Below are 9,315 nucleotides of genomic sequence, written 5' to 3'. Positions count from 1 at the left end.
GGCCAATCCTAGGAAACTCCTGATCTTGGTGGGAGATCTCGGCACCTCCCAACTCATCACTGCCTCAATCTTGGCTGGATCGACCAAAATCCCATCCTGGTTGACGAGATGCCCCAAGAACTAGACCTCCCGTAACCAGAACTCGCACTTGGAAAATTTGGCATAAAGCCTCTCCGTCCTCAATACCCTGAGGATCTCTCTCAGATGCTCCTCGTGCTGCTCTCTAGATCTCGAATACACCAGTATATCATCGATGAACACGATCACTGAAAGATCCAACATCGGTCTACACACCCTGGTGCATTGGTGAGCCCGAAAGGCATCACCACGAACTCGTAATGCCCATAACGAGTCCTGAACGCCGTCTTCTGGATATCCTCATCGCGCACTCTCATCTGATGATATCCAGACCTCAGATCAATATTGGAGAACCAAGACGCTCCCTGCAACTGATCGAACAAATCGTCGATCCTCGGTAATGGGTAACGGTTCTTGACCGTCAACTTGTTCAACTCCCGGTAATCAATACACATCCGGTGTGAACCATCCTTTTTCTTGACAAAAAGGATCGGTGCTCCCCAAGGGGAACTACTCGGTCTAATAAACCCCTTCCCCAGCAGCTCCTGAAGCTGCGAGGATAACTCCTGCATCTCTGGCGGCGCAAGGCGATAAGGCGCCTTGGCGATAGGCGCTGCCCCCGGAACCAAATCGATGTGGAACTCTACCTGCCTCTTGGGAGGCACACCCGACAACTCCTCGGGAAAAACATCCGGGAACTCACGCACTATCGGAACGTCATCCATCGAAATTTGCCTCCCAGCGGCCTCTCGTGCGTCCATCACATAGGCTACAAACCCGTTGCAGCCCTGCTGTAAACTCTGTCTCGCTCTGGCAGCCGAACAAATCGCCGACCCACATCGGGTACCCTCACCGTACACCGTAAGTACTCCCCCACTAGGGTCTCGTATCATCACCAACTATCGCTCGCAGTCTATAACAGCCCCAAATCGGCTCAACCAATCCATGCCCACTATGACACACACGTCCCCCATCGCTATCGGGAACTCAACACCGAAGATCTCGAGTACACATCCTCGTATCACATCCGTAGCATACACCGCTCGCTCGTCAGCTATGGAAACTCGCAGAGGTCGACTCAACGCCTCTCGTCTGCTACTGATGTGTCGACTAAACGCTATCAACACAAATGATCGACTCGCACCCGAGTCAAATAACACTAAGGCAGGTACAGAACTCACAAGAAAAGTACCTACACATATCATCATATAAGCATAATATCTCAACTCAGCATAAATAAATAAGAATACATACCAGCCACTACATCGGGCGCTGCGCGGACCTCCTCCGCTGTCAACTGGAAAGCTCTCCCGCGAGCCTTCGGTGCCTCGGCCTTCGCTGGCCGAACCTCGGTAACCCTAGCAGCAGGGGCAGATCCCTGTGCTGATCCCTGATGTAACTGCGGGCACTCGGCCTTCCGATGGCCAGTCTGGTTGCAATGAAAGCAAACCATAAATCCCTTGGGTCAATCCTTGGCGATATACCCCTCCTTGCCACATTTGTAGCAAGCACCTGATCGACAGACCCCATCATGTCCCTTGCCACACTTCCCACAAGTGCGGCCCTTCTGGCCTCCAGATCTCGTATCAGCGGACTTTGCCCGCTTGGCTGCCGGCTGAGACTGTGCCGGCCGCCGATCCATCCTCTGAGACTCGGCCTCCTCCCTGGCCTGAGTCTCCAACTCAATCTCCCTCTTCCGGGCATTTTCCTGGAGCTCAGCAAATGTATGGTAAGTCGAGCTCGACACAAACTCCCGAATATCCCTCCTCAAAATGCCCAAATACCGGCTCATGCGTACCTGCTCAGGGCAGAACATCGCCCTCTCATGAAACTTCCTGGTAACCACAGTAACCGAATCAGTACCCTGCTTGAGGGTCAAGAACTCCTGAACCAACCGTTCCCTCTCCACCGGGGGAACATACTCGTCTCTGAACATGGTGGTGAACCTCTCCCAGGTCACCGCTGAAATCTCTGCAAGAGTGAAGCTCGCCGTCACGAACTTCCACCAATCCTTCGCTCCCAAGCGAAGCTGGTTCAACATAATGTAAGGGTATTTTGGGAAATCACCGTTCAGGCGCTGGCTGATCGTACACACTGCTTCCTTCTGCCTTTCTCAAAATCTTTTACTCTCTTAAAAAAATTGTTTATTTTATGAAAAACTTTCTTAATTCCTCAGTTTGAGTTCCGATTCATCCGAAGATGCACCCAAATCCCTCAAACCAAGGCTCTGATACCAACTTGTAACGACGTAAATTTCCAAAACAATTTTTCATTTTTAAATCATACTTTTAATCACACGATAATCACAAAACTTAATGTATCCACTGTGTCATAATAAAACATGTCCCGAAATCTCAATAACATAAACTCTATAAGTGTGTACGGATCATGCCGGCGCCTTCCCGCGATCATCACTAGTACCTGAAACACATACTATAACAACTGTAAGCATAAATGCTTAGTGAGTTCCCCAAGATACCACATACAACACATACGCCTTTCCAGGCCATAACTCTGTTGGATCTTCCGATCCATGTGTCTCAGGGGACTTCCGTCCCGAATCCCGGTAGACCTTCCGGTCCTACCCGTATCGACCTTCCGGTCCGTAACCACTTGACCTTCCGGTCCATATCATCTTGACCTTCCGGTCCATATCATCTTGACCTTCCGGTCCTTATCGTACATAACATACATAACACATACATATCACATAACAACATACAACTCATACATCTCATAGCATATAAGACCTTCCGGTCACACATAGGTACCCTTCCAGGTATAGTATAGTGAGAAGACTCACCTCAATGAAGTCGGATAAACTTTCGTGCTCAACGTCCCGATTTAGCCTCCTCCTATTATTTAAATAACATCCCCGATCAATATTCTCTCGTGATCTCATCTCTATAGATTGGGTAGAAGGCCATTCTACCCTTCCCTGAACTCTTTTGAATCAGTCTTGACCAGAACCCTAAGGTCAATGAAAGTCAACGGTCAAACTTTGACCCGACTCGTCGAGTGCACAAGGGCGACTCGGCGAGTCCATGCGGGTCCTCTGAATCCTTTCAGCCTCTCTTGGCTCGTCGAGTCATCCTTCCACTCGACGGATTACACCTGTCACGAATCGCGGGGCAACCCCGACTCGACTCGTCGAGTCCACTTGTGGACTCGGCGAGTTGCTCCCATAACAACTCTCAAATGACCTTCTGATGTCAGATCTGCTTCTCTAAACTATAGATCTGGCCTTCAAGTGCTCAAAGGTCACATAAAGGTGCAACCTTTACGTGCATGCAACCCACATCAAGTCATAAATGGAGAAATAACTCTAAAAATGGCAACCTAGTCTCCAATCCTCCATGAACAAGCATAAAGCAGAATGGGAAAGGTTCTCTGGACCTCTATGGGTCCAGATCTGAGGTCTAACCCAGCAAGGGACCATAACCTCAACCTTTCAAGCCTAAAAAGGTTTATAGAAAACCCTAAATCATAGATCTTAACCCAAAACAGAAGGGAAGTTCGATTTGATACCTCAATAGTGTAGATCTGAACTTGAAAACCCTGGATCCACAGCTCCCTTGACCTCCTCTTGTTGGAAGCTACTTCTCTTTTGCTAAAACACACAAGAAATGGTGAATTAGCCTTCCTCTTGCACCACAAACGTTCTCTTTCTCTCTCTAGGGTTTCTCAGGGGTGAAGTGGCCGCAATGGAGGCTATAAAGGCCTTTAAATAGGGCACAGGCCCCGAGAATTAGGGTTTCACTTAACAGCGCGGACTCGCCGAGTCCACACATCGACTCGTTGAGTCCTTCATTAAGTCAGACCAGAAATGCGCGATCCCACTCGGCGAGTCTGAGCGCCTACTCGCCGAGTCCCTCTCTAAAATTCAATATAAATACTTAAAATAAGATACCTGGAAATCCGGATGTTACAAGACTATAGCTGACTCAACATGTGAATCAGAGTATACAGAAGCAAGCGAAACATCGAAGGAGGCAATATGGTTGAAAAACTTCATTGGAGACCTTGGAGTCATTCCATCCATGAAGGAGCCTGTGGAGATTTTCTGCGATAATGAATGGGCGGTTGCCTTGACCAAGGAACCAAGAGATCATGGTAGATCCAGGAAAATCGATAGAAAATACCACTTCATAAGACATCAAGTAGAAGAAGGACACCTCGTGGTAAAAAGGATATCGTCGGAGGACAACCCAGCAGATCCTCTTACAAAGGGACTGACTTGGGTTAAGCACTTGCAGCATGCAAGGGGCATTGGGCTAACGGACGATATTAGTTTTAGTGGTTAGATAAATAGAAACTTGTAATAGCTAAATTGTAATTGACATTTGATGATTAAATAAAAGGAGTTTTAATTATAAGTAAAGTTACTGTCTTGTGCCAATTATTTACTATTGTTTCACTTTGCATGTTTTGACTTCCAGAATAATAAAATTATGATTATTATTATTTAAACTATCCACAGTCGATCATACGTTGGAAGTAAGTATGAAATAAGACTGTCATGAGTTGGCTTGTAGATTGTCTGAGGAGTTAGACATAGCAAAAGTGTGCTACATCATTCATGAGTGCTCCTGAAATAAGATTTGAGTATTGGATTCAAGCCGCGCTCACCTGAATCACTTCATGGAATTTATCACGAGTAATTGTGAGACGATAATATCATATAATCTTCAAACCAAGATATATGAGTTGTTGACTACGAGTTGGTTGTGCATTGATGGCATGAAAACGCATCAGTAACTTGATGTTATAAAACGTGTCGTTGTGCATGATTTGCTGAGTAGTTAGTACAAGCATATAATGTCGAAGTTTATCTGTTTCCTTTTAGCCAAGGAGGAATAAAAGCGATATCTTGGGCCCCTCGATGATTCTGTTTTGACTCATGTGTCGGGCCCGGTCAGAACTAAATTGATGTGTTCAGTTATGTTCTATGTCAGACGAATCGGAAATCGGGAAACAAACTGATGGAAAATAAGTATGACATTGTTCCATGTATTTTTCTAGCTGATATCTTGAGAACAGAGGAGTATATGATCCCTTATCTAAAGGATGCGTCACTGAATGGGTCAGAGTTGACAGCGGTTTTTGAAAGCTTACGATTGCTAAGTCGGATCCTGAAGTGCATTAGCAGTAATAGTTATTAGACTTACCCAAGTGGGAGACTATTGGATTTGGTGTCTAACCCACAACTATAACTTGTATGTACTTGACCCGATTGTAGCATGGTCGTTTTTGGGTTGCCTTCACCAGTGCAATTTGATAGGATGGATTTTTGAGAATAAGGTTATTTGTGATTTATTAATATATTACAAGTATAATATATTAATATTATTTAATTAGTATTGATCAAGAATTAATTTCGAATTAATGTTGTTATCAAAAGAGACTAAATAAATATATGGGGATTGATTATGTAAATCAATGATTCTTGTAATTTGGACTAATGATCCATAACTATATGGTTGGGCTAAACCAATAAGATAATCCATGGAGGTTAACCCATGGAGCATAAGAATGTGAAAAGTCATGGAGAATTAGGGTTTACAAAGTGTAACCCTAGTATTTGCCACATTATAAATAGTGACCCCATAAGCCAAAATCGGTTACACACTCTTTGGAGTCAAGTATCTTATTCTCCTAAAACCTCCTCTTACATTTTGGTGCTTGTGAACCAATAGAGGCATCACACTTGAGGTGCTCAAGCTTTCAAAGGTCAAGAACTCTACCCTACTCAAGAGGTAAGCATCCAAACTAAGTTTTATATTATATAGCTTCAATTGTATGCTAGCTGGGGAGAATGCTTTGGAAAAAGAAAATGCATGTATAATTAGAGAAAACATAGATCCAAAGCATTTAGGGTTGCATGTGCACCATAGGAGTGTTAGAGTGCTTAAAACCCAACAAAACATGGGTAGTTATTCTGATCGAGGGAAAGCTCCAGCATGAGCGAGATCACGTCGTAGAAGTAAATAGTACTCTTTGGCTTCAACTAATGTAATAAATGTACGACGACAGATTATAATAAATATGGGATGTTTACTTTACACATGGTTGCTAGTGTTAAAAATAGTCAAACGTATGCATTAGTGTATTTCTAAACAACTTATGCTTATCTTATTTTAAGGAAGTCACTTGTGAAGAATACAAGTAATAGAAGTACGATAGGAATATCGAAGGTCATTGGATAGACAAACATGAGTTTCTTCAAAATCAAAAAGGAACTACCAATTGTATAAGCAAAACCAGCTTAAGCTGTAATCAGTGACAAGTGCTTTGATTGGTAATAAGAAGTAGCAGATAATGGGTCAAGCCCAAGTGGGGGAGAACCGAACCTTATGGAAGAACTATGAGGAGCAACTCGATTTTCGGCTTCGACACCAAAGTATAGGAGTGACAACACAATTAGGTAGAGATTGTTAGTTTCAGTTTCATCGTAAAGATTACGACCCAAGTAGATAGAAGTTTTCATTTAGGTTTAGGGTAAAGAAAGAAGGAAGTCTCCTTATAAGATTATACATAGGCTATGAGTTTCTTGCTTCTCAAAGGATATGTAGGTCTTTCCTCCCAAACATCTGATAGGATTTAGGAAATTGCCAAATTCCCAATGTTGGATCAGATAGACAAGAGAACTATATAGGTTCGTGCCTTCGAGGATATAAGATTTATCCTCACAGTAGAGGATTAGCTAGAAATTCAGTAGATCACGTAAATTGCCATAGAGAACGCCGAATACTCAAGACATACACCAGACTTTGGAATTCAATTTCAACCATAAAGGATTTAGTTAACCCGATCCAAAGGATTATAGCGGTAGGATCAATGTCAAAGGATAGAGTATTTTCATAAGTATGATTTGAGACCCATAGGAGGAGACCATTTAAAAAGGACTATGCCTATTAAGGATATGGTAATACTCTAGTGTAACTTTAGGCATCAGGATAGACTACGTGTTTAGTTTAGTTATCCCCTTTAGTCGATAAGCATAAGAACTAATAGAGAATTAGGATTTAATTTCCACCTTCATAGGGTAACATAGGATGACGGTTAGATTTTGACATCTGTATAGTGTAGATTAAGGACCTCTTAATTATTTTTAGCCTTAAAATTTAGAAGACAAAGATCAAAAGTGATAATTATATATCAAGAAAGGATGATAACAAGAGTGATCTGACATCAAAATCCCAATAGTTGGATAAGTGTCACAACATATCATGAACGAATTGCTTGAACAATAATTGTACCTCGATATAGATAACGTAGTAAGAACCATGTGAGAGGGATATTAGGCGACCTAATGTTCATTATAATCTAGTAGACTGAAAGATAAGCAAGCCATATTATGAGTCCGTTGCCAATATTAGAATATTTGCTCAAGTATTTTCAAACCAATAAACCCGTGATAGTAGTTTTGGTTAAAATTCAGGATGTTGGAATACCTGAACTAGGTTGGAATAACGTTTGTAATCAAGATTCGTGTGTGTTTAAGCCTTTATGAAGGCATATTCCGAAATTTGAATCACGATAGGATGTCGTAGATAAATTTCCGTAGTTAAGCATTTTATATCGAGTCATCTGTGTCGACATTTTGTGTCTGAAGGCGATCGTCAATCGTAGTCTAAACCGATGAGTTCCTGGTTTTGGAAGACTTCACAAGCATTTCGGGAGTACGCCTAAGGTAGAAAACAAAGTTCTACTGCTAGTGAAGTACGGATGCACGAATTCAATGTAGCAACACTGACTAGATACTGATTTGATCCCATACAACCCCAGTAAGATAGTATAGGATTATCTTAAGGGGCGCTTAGAGTTGGATTTTAGGGACGAAATATTTATAAGTGGGGGAGAGTTGTAACACCCCATTTCTTCCTTGCAGTATAAACGATTGATTCTGTAAAATAGATGTTTATTATAAAGGACTATTTAGGATAAATAGTCTTGACAAAAGTCCTAGTAGTCGTAAAAGCGAGAGCATGCATGTAGAGAACTGTAACATCCGAAAAATTTTAACAAATTTTAAATTTTTTGAAACACCCATTTAATTAATAAAAGTGTTTACAAAAAATTATTTAAAAATCAGAGTCTCCCAAGATCCAATCAGTTGTATAACCAAGGATGTGTATGGTCACACCTTCGCCTTGCCACGGTCCTCTGAAGTACCTGAAACCATAACCAAAACTGTAAGCACGAAGCTTAGCAAGTTCCCCCAAAGTACCATCACATACACATAACAAACAACAACATGCATACAGAGCCTTCAGCCTGACAGGAACGTCGCACTACCTACAGACTATCTGGAACGCTCACAGAACCTTCAACATGACTGGAATGCCTCATCGGGCTTTCAGCCTATCTGGATCGTTCTATGGACCTTTGGCTTGACTGGTACGCCTATCAAGCCTACAGTCTATCCGGGACACCCTAGGTCTATTGGCCTTCAGTCTACATTAGTCCTCCTCAATCCAACCGTATACAACATGTCGACATATACATAACAAATAAACATACATGTAACCAGTCAACAGACAATCAAACATATCTTACAGATCACTAAGCATAGCATCATCCTATATACCAGGATACCGATCTAACAGATCACTACGGCATGATAACATAATATCACATAACAGGATATCTAATCCAATGGATCGGCCTTGGTGCCTTCGACTCGCAAGTATAACAAGGAATACTCACCTCACAATTGAACAAAAGTTGATGATGTCCCGACTCTAAATCCCAGCTCTAACATACACCTAACCATCAAAAGAACAGTTCACAACATAATCCAAATCACCCAAAAATACCCCCTTGGGTCAAACTGGTTCAAACTGTCAGAAAATCAAGAAGAGTCAACTCAGCTGACCGCCACGTCGTGGTATCCCTTTACCACATATTGGCGTCAAATACGACAAAATAGTCGCGAACAGTCCCGCCACGACGTCGTGGTAACAGGGTTTTCAGTATCTTAACACATTCAACCATTTTCTTCGATTCTAAAGGGTCTTCAACTCAGATCTGGTCCATAATAGGGTCTAAATGGATAAAGTTTCAAATTATATCCAATAGAACACTCCAAAGTGTATATATCTCAACTTTAAGGCCCAAAACACTACATGGCTTAAGCAATAATCACTTAATCCATAAGGTTACTTGTCCAAAAGCTCCAAAATAGTCTCCAACACCAAATACATCATAAAAATCAGTGCTTTTCAGACATGCATG

The sequence above is a fragment of the Lactuca virosa genome, chromosome 8, assembly GCF_052849685.1.
Source record: "Lactuca virosa cultivar CGN04683 chromosome 8, Lactuca_virosa_CGN04683_v6, whole genome shotgun sequence".
Classification (NCBI taxonomy): domain Eukaryota; kingdom Viridiplantae; phylum Streptophyta; class Magnoliopsida; order Asterales; family Asteraceae; genus Lactuca; species Lactuca virosa.
This window is presented reverse-complemented; position numbering follows the sequence as displayed.